Here is a 15053-nt window from a genome sequence, read left to right as displayed (position 1 = left end):
GGATGCACACTGTCTGATCTCACTGGGCCCATCCTCCCCGGGTTACACACTGTCTGATCTCACTGGACCCATCCTCCCCGGGTTACACACAGTCTGATCACACTGGGCCCATCCTCCCCGGGTTACACACTGACTGATCTCACTGGGCCCATCCTCCCCGGGTTACACACTGTCTGATCTCACTGGGCCCATCCTCCCCGGGTTACACACTGTCTGATCACACTGGGCCCATCCTCCCCGGGTTACACACTGACTGATCTCACTGGGCCCATCCTCCCCGGGTTACACACTGTCTGATCTCACTGGGCCCATCCTCCCCGGGTTACACACTGTCTGATCTCACTGGGCCATCCTGCCGTGTTACACACTGTCTGATCTCACTGGGCCCACCCTCCCTGGGTTACACACTGTCTGATCTCACTGGGCCCATCCTCCCCGGGTTACACACTGTCTGATCTCACTGGGCCCATCCTCCCCGGGTTACACACTGTCTGATCTCACTGGGCCCATCCTCCCCGGGTTACACACTGACTGATCTCACTGGGCCCATCCTCCCCGGGTTACACACTGACTGATCTCACTGGGCCCATCCTCCCCGGGTTACACACTGTCTGATCTCACTGGGCCCATCCTCCCCGGGTTACACACTGACTGATCTCACTGGGCCCATCCTCCCCGGGTTACACACTGTCTGATCTCACTGGGCCCATCCTCCCCGGGTTACACACTGTCTGATCTCACTGGGCCCATCCTCCCCGGGTTACACACTGACTGATCTCACTGGGCCCATCTTCCCCGGGTTACACACTGTCTGATCTCACTGGGCCCATCCTCCCCGGGTTACACACTGACTGATCTCACTGGGCCCATCCTCCCCGGGTTACACACTGTCTGATCTCACTGGGCCCATCCTCCCCGGGTTACACACTGTCTGATCTCACTGGGCCCATCCTCCCCGGGTTACACACTGTCTGATCTCACTGGGCCCATCCTCCCCGGGTTACACACTGTCTGATCTCACTGGGCCCATCCTCCCCGGGTTACACACAGTCTGATCTCACTGGGCCCGTCCTCCCCGGGTTACACACTGTCTGATCTCACTGGACCCATCCTCCCCGGGTTACACACTGTCTGATCTCACTGGGCCCATCCTCCCCGGGTTACACACTGTCTGATCACACTGGGCCCATCCTCCCTGGGTTACACACTGTCTGATCTCACTGGGCCCATCCTCCCCGGGTTACACACTGTCTGATCACACTGGGCCCATCCTCCCCGGGTTACACACTGACTGATCTCACTGGGCCCATCCTCCCCGGGTTACACACAGTCTGATCTCACTGGGCCCATCCTCCCCGGGTTACACACTGTCTGATCTCACTGGGCCCATCCTCCCCGGGTTACACACCGTCTGATCTCACTGGGCCCATCCTCCCCGGGTTACACACTGTCTGATCTCACTGGGCCCATCCTCCCCGGGTTACACACTGTCTGATCTCACTGGGCCCATCCTCCCCGGGTTACACACTGTCTGATCTCACTGGGCCCACCCTCCCCGGGTTACACACTGTCTGATCTCACTGGGCCCATCCTCTCCGGGTAATACACTGTCTGATCACACTGGGCCCATCTTCCCCAGGTTACACACTGTCTGATCTCACTAGGCCCATCCTCCCCGGGTAATACACTGTCTGATCACACTGGGCCCATCTTCCCCAGGTTACACACTGTCTGATCTCACTAGGCCCATCCTCTCCAGGATGCACACTGTCTGATCTCACTGGGCCCATCCTCCCCGGGTTACACACTGCCTGATCTCAGTGGGCCCATCCTCCCCGGGTTACACGCTGTCTGATCTCACTGGGCCCATCCTCCCCGGGTTACACACTGTCTGATCTCACTGGGCCCACCCTCCCCGGGTTACACACTGTCTGATCTCACTGGACCCATCCTCCCCGGGTTACACACTGTCTGATCTCACTGGGCCCATCCTCCCCGGGTTACACACGGTCTGATCTCACTGGGCCCATCCTCCCCGGGTTACACACTGTCTGATCTCACTGGGCCATCCTCCCCGGGTTACACACTGTCTGATCTCACTGGGCCCATCCTCCCCGGGTTACACACTGTCTGATCTCACTGGGCCCATCCTCCCCGGGTTACACACTGTCTGATCTCACTGGGCCCATCCTCCCCGGGTTACACACTGTCTGATCTCACTGGGCCCATCCTCCCCGGGTTACACACTGTCTGATCTCACTGGGCCCATCCTCCCCGGGTTACACACTGTCTGATCTCACTGGGCCCATCCTCCCCAGGTTACACACTGTCTGATCTCACTGGGCCCATCCTCCCCGGGTTACACACTGTCTGATCTCACTGGGCCCATCCTCCCCGGGTTACACACTGTCTGATCTCACTGGGCCCATCCTCCCCAGGTTACACACTGTCTGATCTCACTGGGCCCATCCCCCCCGGGTAACACACTGTCTGATCTCACTGGGCCCATCCTCCCCGGGTTACACACGGTCTGATCTCACTGGGCCCACCCCCCCCCGGGTAACACACTGTCTGATCTCACTGGGCCCATCCCCCCCGGGTTACACACTGTCTGATCTCACTGGGCCCATCCTCCCCGGGTTACACACTGTCTGATCTCACTGGGCCCATCCCCCCCGGGTTACACACTGTCTGATCTCACTGGGCCCATCCTCCCCGGGTTACACACTGTCTGATCTCACTGGGCCCATCCTCCCCGGGTTACACACTGTCTGATGTCACTGGGCCCATCCTCCCCGGGTTACACACGGTCTGATCTCACTGGGCCCATCCCCCCCGGGTTACACACTGTCTGATCTCACTGGGCCCATCCCCCCCGGGTAACACACTGTCTGATCTCACTGGGCCCATCCTCCCCGGGTTACACACGGTCTGATCTCACTGGGCCCATCCCCCCCGGGTTACACACGGTCTGATCTCACTGGGCCCATCCTCCCCGGGTTACACACTGTCTGATCTCACTGGGCCCATCCTCCCCGGGTTACACACTGTCTGATCTCACTGGGCCCATCCTCCCCGGGTTACACACTGTCTGATCTCACTGGGCCCATCCTCCCTGGGTTACACACTGTCTGATCACACTGGGCCCATCCTCCCCGGGTTACACACGGTCTGATCTCACTGGGCCCATCCTCCCCGGGTTACACACTGTCTGATCTCACTGGGCCCATCCTCCCCGGGTTACACACTGTCTGATCTCACTGGGCCCATCCTCCCCGGGTTACACACTGTCTGATCTCACTGGGCCCATCCTCCCTGGGTTACACACTGTCTGATCACACTGGGCCCATCCTCCCCGGGTTACACACTGTCTGATCACACTGGGCCCATCCTCCCCGGGTTACACGCTGTCTGATCTCACTGGGCCCATCCTCCCTGGGTTACACACTGTCTGATCTCACTGGGCCCATCCTCCCTGGGTTACACACTGTCTGATCACACTGGGCCCATCCTCCCCGGGTTACACACGGTCTGATCTCACTGGGCCCATCCTCCCCGGGTTACACACTGTCTGATCTCACTGGGCCCATCCTCCCCGGGTTACACACTGTCTGATCTCACTGGGCCCATCCTCCCCGGGTTACACACTGTCTGATCTCACTGGGCCCATCCTCCCTGGGTTACACACTGTCTGATCACACTGGGCCCATCCTCCCCGGGTTACACACTGTCTGATCACACTGGGCCCATCCTCCCCGGGTTACACGCTGTCTGATCTCACTGGGCCCATCCTCCCTGGGTTACACACTGTCTGATCTCACTGGGCCCATCCTCCCCGGGTTACACAATCATAGAAATTTACTGCACAGAAGGCCGCCATTCAGCCCATCTTGTCTGAGCTGGCTGACAAAGATCTATCCACTCTAATCCCACTTTCCAGCACTTGGTCCGTAGCCTGGTAGCTTACGGCACTTCAAGTGCATATCCAAGCAGTTTTTAAATGTGATGAGGTTCTCTGCCTCTACCACCCTTTCAGGCAGTGATTTCCAGACCTTCACCACCCTCTGGGTGTAAAAAACTCACCTCAAAACCCCTCTAATCCTTTGACCATCTGCTTTAAATCTATGCCCCCCTGATTATTGACCCTTCTGCTAAGGGAAATAGGTCTTTCCTATCCACTCTATCTAGGCCCCTAATAATTTGATACACTTCAAATCGAGTCTCCCCTTGGCCTTCTCTGTTCCAAAGAAAACCCCAGCCTATCCAATCTTTCCACATAGCAAAAAATCCCCAGCCCAGGCAAAATCCCCATAATCTCCTCTGCACCCTCTGTAATACAATCACAGCCTTCCTGTAATGTGTTGACCAGAACTGCACGCAGTATTCTAGCTGCGGCCTAGCTATACAGTTCACGCATTACCTCCCAGCTCTTATATTCTATGCCTCAGCTAGTAAAGACCTTTCTCCCCAGTCCATCCACTAGAGGGTGCAGAGCAGATGTAATTTTTTTCACCCAGAGGGTGGTGGGGGTCTGGAACTCACTGTCTGAAAGGATGGTAGAGGCAGAGACCCTCAGCACATTTAAAAAGTACTTGGGTGTACACTTGAAGAGCCGTAACCTACAGGGCTGTGGAGCAAGAGTCTGCAGGACGGGTTCATGGAATCCATTCGGGACAGTTTCCTGGAACAAAATGTCATGGAACCAACAATGTTAGAACTTGTATTGTGTAATAAGACAGGGTTAATTAGCAATCTCATAGTAAAGGATCCAGTGGGGCAGAGTGATCATAATATGTTAGAACTTCACATTAATTTTGAGAGTGACTTGCCTAAGTCCGAAACTAGTGTCTTAAACTTAAATAAAGCCAATTACATAGGTATGAGGGGCGAGTTGGTTGAGGTAGATTGGAAAAACATTAGGCTGAGTCAACATGGTTTTATGAAAGGGAAATCGTGTTTGACAAATTTATTAGAGTTCTTTGAGGATGTAACTAGCAGGTTATGTAAAGTGGAACCAGTGGATGTAGTATATTTGGATTTCCAAAAGGCATTCGATAAGGTGCCACATAAAAGGTTATTACACAAGATTAGGGCTCACGGGGTTGGGGGTAATATAGTAGCATGGATAGAGGATTGGTTAATGGGCAGAAAACAGAGTAGGGATAAACGGACCTTTTTCAGGTTGGCAGGCTGTAACTAGTGGGGTGCCGCAAGGATCAGTGTTTGGGCCTCAGCTATTTACAATCTACATTAATGACCTAGATGAAGGGACCGAGTGTAATGTATCCAAGTTTGCTGATGATACAAAGCTAGGTGAGACAGTAAGCGGTGAGGAGAACACAAAGATTGCAAAGGGATATAGATAGACTGTGAGTGGGCAGTAAGGTGGCAGATGGAGTGTAATGTGGGGAAATGTGAGGTTATTCACTTTGGTCGGAAGAATAGAAAAACAGAATATTTTTTAAATGGTGAGAAACTTTCAAATGTTGGTGTTCAGAGAGAGTTGGGTGTCCTCATGCAAGAAACACAGAAAGCTAGCGTGCAGGTACAGCAAGCAATAAGGAAGGCAAATGGCATGTTGGCCTTTATTGCAAGGGGGTTGGAGTATAAGAGTAAGGAAGTCTTGCTCCAATTGTACAGGGCCTTGGTGAGACCACACCTGCAGTACTGTGCACAGTTTTGGTCTCCTTATCCAAGGAAGGATATACTTGCCTTGGAGGCGGTGCAACGAAGGTTCACTAGATTGATTCCTGGGATGAGGGGGCTGTCCTATGAGGAGAGATTGTGTAGAATGGGCCGATACTCTCTGGAGTTTAGAAGAATGAGAGGTGATCTCATTGAAACATGTAAGATTCTGAAGGGGCTTGCCACGGTAGATGCAGAGAGGTTGTTTCCCCTGGCTGGAGTGTCTAGAACTAGGGGGCATAGTCTCAGGGCATAGTCTCACAACGTGGACCACTTGCCATACCTCGGGAGCCTACTGTCAACAAGGACAGACGTCGATGACGAAGTCCAACACAGCCTTCAGTGTGCCAGTGCAGCCTTCGGTCGCCTGAGGAAGAGTGTGTTTGAAGACCAGGACCTCAAACCCCACGCTAAGCTCATGGTCTACAGAGCAGCAGTGATACCCGCCCTGCTGTATGCCTCAGAGACATGGACCATGTACAGCATGCAGATCAAAGCACTGGAGAGGTACCACCAACGCGGCCTCTGAAAGATCCTGCAAATCCATTGGCAGGATAGGCACACCAACGTCGGTGTTCTCGCTGAGGCCAACATCCCCAGCATCGAAGCTTTGACCACGCTCGATCAGCTCTGATGGACGGGTCACATTGTCCGCATGCCCGATACGAGACTCCCAAAACAAGCGCTCTACTCGGAGCACTGGCACGGCAAGAGACACCCAGGTGGGCAGAGGAAACACTTCAAGGACACCCTCAAAGGCTGCTTGAAAAAAAAAGTGTAACATCCCCACCAACACCTGGGAATCCCTGGCCCAAGACCGCACAAAGTGGAGCAGAAGCATCCGGGAAGGCGACGAACACCGAGTCTCTTGGCCGGGAGCAATCAGAAGACAAGCGCAGGCAGCGCTCGTCGACCCAAGCACCACCCCCCCCCAAGCGCGCCACCCCCCACACGATCGCCCACCCCTAGCGCAACTCCCACCCGCCCCCTTCGCCCCAAGCACGCCCCCCCCGAACACCTAGAGTCTCTTGGCCGGGAGCAATCAGAAGACAAGCGCAGGCAGCACACGTCAACCCAAGCGCCCCCCACCCCCAACCCACTTCGCCCCTAGCGCCACCCCCCCGCCCCTTCCTTCCACCCACCCCACTTCGACCCAATGGTCCCAGAGATTGCCTGAGAGAGGCCGGCGCTGCTGTAAATGTCGGAGATTCTCTGATCCACACTCACCGCACCATCCGCCACTCCTCAGTCCCGCCGCCATTTTATCTCCTTCCTCAAACCGGAGCCTCATCCGGGGACTGCGAGCAGCACCGAGCATGCGCACTACGGCCACGCCGCCCACGCTTAAAGTCCGTCACGGAGTCCGTCTCTTCTATTGGCTGCGACTCGTAGATTGACAGCTGCGCTCACCAATCGCAGCCCGCAACGCCTCGGGGCCCCGCCCACTGTGTTAAAAGGCCGCCGCCAGCTCCGGGGTCACGTGGCTCCTGATCGGCCGTTCAACCGCCTCAGCGCGCGGGTGACGTCATAGCCCCGCCCACCCGCGAGCCCTTGTTGCCCAAGGTGCCGGCCGACTGCTGTCCCTTCTCCCCGGGCGGGCGGCGGCTGTCCTTCCCCCGGTGGGGCGGACTCCTCTCTAACTCTGTTCTCCAACTGCTCCTCCCCGCTCCGGGCTGCGGCTTTTATAGCAGCCTCCGGCCCCGCCAAGCCCAGCCCAGCCGCGCCTTCTGATTGGCTGAAAACCCGGCAAATCTCTGCCTCTGATTGGCGCGTTTTTCAATCCGCTCCAACCTCGGACACCAACGAAAAAGGCGGCTTATAGAATAAGAGCTCGTCTGTGAATCAGACTCGTTATTGTTAAAGTGATGGCCCTTTGTGGGACTGAATATTAACCAGTTATTAAAATCATTGCATCTGTGGGACTGAATAATAATCATTATTGTTTAAATCATTGCATCTGTGGGATTGAATAATAATCATTATTGTTAAAATTATTGCATCTGTGGGATTGAATAATAATCATTATTGTTTAAATTATTGCATCTGTGGGATTGAATAATAATCATTATTGTTAAAATCATTGCATCTGTGGGATTGAATAATAATCATTATTGTTAAAATCATTGCATCTGTGGGATTGAATAATAATCATTATTGTTTAAATCACTGCATCTGTGGGATTGAATAATAATCATTATTGTTAAATTATTGTATCTGGATTTGAATAATAATCGTTAAAATTATGGTATCTGGGACTGAATTATAATTAAAACTGGCATTTGTGAGACTAAATAATAATCATTACTGCTAAAGATTGTCATCTGTGGGACTGAATAATCATTTTAATTAAAATTATAGCGTCTGTGGGACTGAATAATCATTAAAATGGCATCTGTGAGACTGAATAATTCATTATTAAATTGTGAATTATGGCAAATTGATCCTTTAAAATTACTGGTTCCTGAATTGACAGATTTAATTTCATTTTAGCTTTTCAGCGACCCGCTTGTGAATGAGATGCCGGTGTTGACCTGCTTCAGCACCTTGTAGATGTAGAATGTTGTAACTCTGCTTCCTGGTCTTCCTGCACTTCTTGTCGCCTTTCGCCCGCTTCTTGGTGGCCGCTTTCTTCGGCCCCTTTTTCGGGGCGATGCCCCTGGACGCCGCTTCAGGCCTGGTGAATGGACGCGAGGGTTTGTGATGGAGAAAGTCTCCCGGACGCGCTATTTAATAGATAGTCGTATGCAAATGAGGAATCAGAAAGTGAAGGATTCCTATTGGTGAACCAGTGCATAAGTATCTATTGTGAGTTAGGAACAAGGGGTGCCAACTGGCCAATCAGAAACGCTCATGGCGTTGCAGCTGGTTTCAGGCACGTGGGGGAGAGTCTCCACATGGCTGCAGCTTGAAAAATATATTACAATAGGAAAATACTGCGGAATCTGAAATAACAACAGAAAATGCTGGAAATACTTGATGAAGGGTCCCAGACCTGAAACGTTAACTCTGTTTCTCTCTCCACGGATGCTGCCTGGCCAGCTGAGTATTTCCAGCGTTTTCGGTTGAAAAATGTATTTTTGGTACCATAAGTTGCCCTGTTAAATTGCAGACTGCTTGCCCGACATTGATCCAGCTGAATGTTGGGAAGACCGGTCCCCGCCACTAACTGCGTCCCCACGTCACCGACTCCCTCCCTCTCCCTGGGCAGCTGGCTGAGCCAGACTGTTCGAAACCGTGGTGTCATATTTGGACCCCCCCCCCCCCTCAGATGAGCTTCCGACCACATATCCACGCCAGCACTAAGACCGCCTATTTCCGCCGCCGGTACATCACCCGACCCCGCCTCTGCCTCAGCTCATCTGCTGCTGAAACCCTCATCCATGCCTTTGTTACCTCTAGACTTGACTATTCCAACACACTCCTGGCCGGCCTCCCACATTCCACCCTACGTAAACTTGAGGTCATCCAAAACTCTGCTGCCCATGTCCGCACGTGCACCAAGTCCCGTTCAACCATTACCCCTTGTGCTCGCTGACCTACAGAGGCTCCCGGTTAAGCAACGCCTTGATTTTAAAAATCTCATCCTTGTTTTCAAATTCCTCCATGGACTCGCACCCCCCCTCCTCCCCCACACACACACAAAGCTAGGTGGGCGTGTGTGCTGTGAGGAGGATGCCGAGAAACTCCAGGATGATTTGGACAGGTTGGGCGATTGGGCAGATGCATGGCAGATGCAGTATAATGTGGATAAATGCGAGGTTATCCACTTTGGTGGCAAAAACAGGAAGACAGATTATTATCTGAACGGCAATAGATTGGGAAAAGGGGAAGTGCAACGAGACCTGGATGTCCTTGTGCACCAGTCGTTGAAGGTAAGCATGCAGGTGCAGCAGACGGTTAAGAAGGCAAATGGTATGTTGGCCTTCATAGCGAGAGGATTCGAATACAGGAGCAACAATGTCATGCTGCAGTTGTACAGGGCCTTGGTGAAACCACACCTTGAGTATTGTGTGCAGTTTTGGTCGCCTTATCTGAGGAAGGATGTTCTTGCCATGGAGGGAGTGCAGCGAAGATTCACCAGACTGATACCTGGGATGGCAGGAATGACGTATGAGGAGAGATTGGGTCGATTGGGCTTATCCTCGCTGGAGTTTAGAAGAATGAGAGGGGATCTCATTGAACCTTATAAAATTCTAAGAGGACTAGACAGACTAGATGCAGGAAGGCTGTTCCCGATGGCGGGGAGTCCACAACCAGGGGTCACCGTCTACGGATAAGGGGTAAGCCATTTAGGACTGAGATGAGGAGGAATTTCTTCACCCAGAGAGTGGTGAACCTGTGGAATTCTCTACCACAGAAGGCAGTAGAGGCCAATTCATTAAATATATTCCAGAGAGAGTTAGATATATTTCTTAAGGCTAAAGGGATCAAGGGATATGGGGAGAAGGCAGGGACAGGGTACTGAGCTTGGATGATCTGCCATGATCTCATTGAATGGCGGAGCAGGCTCGAGGGGCCGAATGGCCTACTCCTGCTCCTATCTTCTATGTTTCTATGTTTTTTCTATGTTTCTACCTTTATTTAATGGAATTAAATCCGCTCTACCTCTCTCTCTCCGCCATTAAAACACTCATTAAAACCTCCGTCTTTCTGTCCTAATATCTCCCGATGTGGCTCGGTGTCAATGTTTGTCTGATTACTCTCCTGTGAAACGTCTTAGGACGTTTTACTACATTAAAGGCACTATATGAATGCAAGTTGTTGTTGGAATACCTAGACTAGGCAGATGGATCATGGAGACCTGGGATTATCGTTAGCAGCATGACTCGATATTTCATCCATAAACCACGCCTGAAATCAAATATAAAGAGGCACATTCTTTGACAAAGATACACATAAAACATACCATAGTCACGCTGAAGCAAAGATTCTGCTGCTTGAACAGGTCTGGGAGGGTGGAGGGTGGGGGCTGTCCTATTGCACTGCGCTAGAAAGGTATCCATTATAGTGGTAATAGTGGTATGCTGCACAGTGCATAATTATGCTCTCAGAAGACATGTCACCATGCAGTAGTTGGGACAGGAAGGACAGTCAGGATCGACAGAGGCTGAGCTCACGGCTGGCTGCTCCACCAGACTGGCAGCAAGGAAGACAAGCCCAGCAACTTCTAATGGACAACCATTTCAATTAGACATTCAATGGTCACTTCAGCACCAGCATTGCTGAACTCATGTTCCCAATGAAACTGATGCACCAAACCCATCCACACCATTATGCTCTACCCAACCCCGGCCATCAAACATATCAACCCCATTCATTTCCTGCTACAGAAATGTGCCCCAGTAAGAGTGAAAACGTGATTCCAATAAACAGTGCAGGATTCATTATGAATTAATGCCTCCTTATCCCACTGTTTCTGTGTCCAGCGTGTCTCCAACTACCTAATGTAAGCGACCTGATGGACGTGACTGAATGTTTACTTGGATACAGGTGACTCTTTACCTCCTTCTGCTGGGCCATAAGATTGCCCTGTTAATGCCACATCTAACACTGCAGCGGCTGCCTGAGATTGCACTCTCTGGCTCAGTAGGATGGCAAGGGTACAGCAGGACCCCGAGCAACAACTCCCTTCTCCAATATATCCAAGTTTGCTGATGATACAAAGCTGGGTGGGAATGTAAGTTGTGAGGAGGATGCAAAGAGGTGTCAAGGGGATATAGATAGGCTAAGTGAGTGGGCAAGAACATGGCAACTGGAATATAATGCAGAGAAATGTGAAGTTAAGAACATAAGAACATGAGAAATAGGAGCAGGAGTAGGCCAATTGGCCCCTCGAGCCTGCTCCGCCATTCAATAAGATCATGGCTGATCTGATCCTAACCGCCAATCCACTATGACAGGACGATCTCCTGAATCTAACAGCATTAGACACACGAAAACAGGAGCAGGATCAGGCTACACGGCCCCTGGGCCTGCTCCGCTACCCACAGGGCCATGACCTATCCGAACCTAGACTCATGTCCAAATTCCTGCCCGCTCCCCGTAACCCTTAATTCCCTTTTCTACTAGGAAACTGTCTATTTCTGTTTTAAATTTATGTAATGATGTAGCTTCGACAGCTTTTTGGGGCAGCATATTCCATGGACCTACCACCCTCTGAGTGAAGTAGTTCCTCCTCATCTCAGTTTTGAAAGAGCAGCCCCTTATTCTAAGACTATGCCCCCTAGTTCTAGTTTCACCCATCATCTGGAACATCCTCCCTGCATCCACCCGATCCAACCCCTTCTTAATCTTATATGTTTCAATAAGATCGCCTCTCATTCTTCTGAACTCCAATGAGTAGCGTCCCAATCTACTCAACCTCTCCTCATATGTCCATCCCCTCATCCCCGGGATTAATCGAGTGAACCTTCTTTGTACTGACTCGAGAGCAAGTATGTCCTTTCTTAAGTATGGACACCAAAACTGTATGCAGTGTTCCAGGTGCGGTCTCACCAATACCTTGTACAACTGAAGCAATACCTCCCTATTTTTATATTCTATCCCCCTAGCAATGAAAGCCAACATTCCATTGGCCTTCTTAATCACTTGCTGCACCTGCATACTAACCTTTTGAGTTTCGTGCACCAGGACCCCCAGATCCCTTTGTACTTCAGTACTTTCAAGTTTCTTGCCATTAAGATAATAACTTGCTCTACGATTTTTCCTGCCAAAGTGCATAACCTCACACTTTCCAGTATTGTATTCCATCTGCCAAATCTCTGCCCACTTACTTAGCCTGTCTATGTCCCCTTGCAGGTTTTTTATGTCCTCCTCACTCACTACTTTCCCTCCCATCTTAGTATCATCTGCAAACTTTGATGTGTTACACTTGGTCCCCTCCTCCAAATCGCTAATATAGATTGTAAAGAGTTGGGGACCCAGCACTGACCCCTGTGGAACACCACTGTTTACTGATTGCCAGTCTGAATATGAACCATTTATCCCAACTCTCTGCCTTCTGTTAGATAGCCAATCCTCTATCCATGCCAGAATGTTGCCCCCAATCCCGTGATTTTTTATCTTAAGCAATAATCTTTTGTGTGGCACCTTGTCAAATGCCTTTTGGAAGTCTAAATACACTACGTCCACTGGTTCACCTTTATCCACCCTATATGTTACTTCCTCAAAGAACTCCAGCAAATTTGTCAAACATGACTTCCCCTTCATAAAACCATGCTGACTTTGTCTTATTAAATTATGATTATCCAAATGTCCTGTTACTGCCTCCTTAATAATGGACTCCAAAATTTTACCTACCACAGATGTTAGGCTAACCGGTCTATAGGTTCCAGCCTTCTGTCTACTGCCCTTTTTAAATAAGGGTGTTACATTAGCAGTTTTCCAGTCTGCCAGGACCTTTGCTGAGTCCAGGGAGTTTTGGAAGATTATTACCAATGCATCCACAATCCCTACCGCCACTTCCCTCAAAACCCTGGGATGTAAGCCATCAGGTCCAGGTGATTTATCCGCCTTGAGTCCCATTATTTTACCAAGTACTACTTCCTTAGTGATTTTTATCGTATTTAGCTCCTCCCCCCCTATAGCCCCCTGCTTGTCAAGTGTTGGGATATTCTTGGTGTCCTCTACTGTAAAGACTGATACAAAATATTCATTCAGTGTTTTTGCCATCTCCATATTTCCCACCATTAATTTCCCGGTCTCATCCTCTAAGGGACCAACATTTACTTTAGCCACCCTTTTTCTTTTTATATAACTATAAAAACTCTTACTATCTGTCTTTATATTTTTTGCTAATTTACTTTCATAATGTATCTTCCCTTTCTTAATCAATCTTTTTGTTATTTTTTGCTGTCTTTTAAAGTTTTCCCAATCCTCTATCCTCCCACTAGATTTGGCTACCTTATATGCCCTTGTTTTTAGTCGATTACTATCCTTAATTTCTTTACTTAGCCACGGATGGCTGTCTTTTCTTTTACACCCTTTTTTTCTCAGTGGAATATACTTTTTTTGGAATTTGTAAAATAACTCCTTAAATGTACACCACTGATCATGTATCGTCTTATCCTTTAACCTATTTTCCCAATCCACTTTACTCAATTCCGCTCTCATACCTTCATAGTCTCCTTTATTCAAGCTTAGCACGCTTGTTTGAGATACAGCCTCCTCACCCTCTAACTGAATATGGAATTCAACCATGTTATGGTCACTCATTCCAAGGGGATCCTTTACTAGGACATTTTTAATTAATCCTGTCTCGTTACACAGGACCAGATCTAAGGTTGCTTGCCCCCTGGTTGGTTCAGTTACATACTGTTCAAGAAACCCATCCCTAATACACTCAATGAACTCATCCTCAAGGCAGCCCTGCCCAATTTGATTCGTCCAATTTATATGATAGTTAAAATCCCCCATAATTATAGATGTTCCCTTATTACAAGCCTCAACTATTTCCTGATTGATACTCCGTCCAACCGAGTTGCGACTGTTCAGAGGCCTGTATACTACACCCACTACTGTTTTTTTCCCCTTATTATTCCTTATCTCCACCCAAACTGTTTCATTATCCTGATCCTTTGACCCAATATCATTCCTCTGTATTACAGTGATTCCTTCCTTTATTAACATAGCCACCCCACCTCCCCTTCCTTCCTGCCTGTCCTTCCTGATTGTTAAATAACCTGGTATGTTTAATTCCCAGGCATTGTCACCCTGCAGCCATGTTTCTGTAATGGCCACAAGATCATACCCATATGTAGCTATTTGTGCCTTTAACTCATCTATTTTGTTACGAATGCTACGTGCATTCAGATAGAGAACTTTCAAATATGTTTTGTGACACTTAGTTCCTGCTATTGCCCTTTTTATTACTTTACCTTTTACTCCACACCTTCTACCCCTTCCTGACACGCTCTGGTTTTTAATTTCCCCACTGCTACCTAAGTCTATGGCCTTCTCTGTTGTCCACTTTAGTAGGAAAAATAGAAAAGCAGAGTATTTTTTAATTGGTGAGAGATTGGGAAATGCTGGTGTTCAGAGGGACCTGGGTGTCCTTGTACACGAATCACTCCAAGTTAACATGCAGGTACAATTAGAAAAGCAAATGGTATGTTGGCCTTTATTACAAGAGGATTTGAGTATAAGAGTAAAGACATCTTACTGCAATTATATAGGGCGTTGGTGAGACCACACCTGGAGTACAGTTTTGGTCTCCTTACCTAAGGAAGGATATACTTGCCATAAAGGGAGAGCAACAAAGGTTCAGCAGACTGGTTCCTGGGATGGGGAGATTGTCCTTTGAGGAGAGATTGAGTAGACTAGGCCTATATTCTCTAGAGTTTATTAGATTGAGAGGTGATCTCATTGAA

General features: G+C 49.7%; 1 protein-coding gene across 1 annotated transcript in view; it reads right to left on the bottom strand.

Moving 5' to 3' along the window:
* Positions 1 to 15053, bottom strand: part of LOC147091836 (uncharacterized) — a 1030142-nt gene that overhangs the window by 595096 nt on the left and 419993 nt on the right. The gene's annotated exons all lie outside the window — the stretch shown is intronic.

This window comes from Somniosus microcephalus, unplaced genomic scaffold (assembly GCF_052327205.1).
Source record: "Somniosus microcephalus isolate GS21.2 unplaced genomic scaffold, FLI_Smic_1.0 unresolved_chr3, whole genome shotgun sequence".
Classification (NCBI taxonomy): Eukaryota; Metazoa; Chordata; class Chondrichthyes; order Squaliformes; family Somniosidae; genus Somniosus; species Somniosus microcephalus.
Note: the sequence above shows the minus strand (reverse complement) of the source record. Positions and strands in the feature narration are given on the sequence as shown.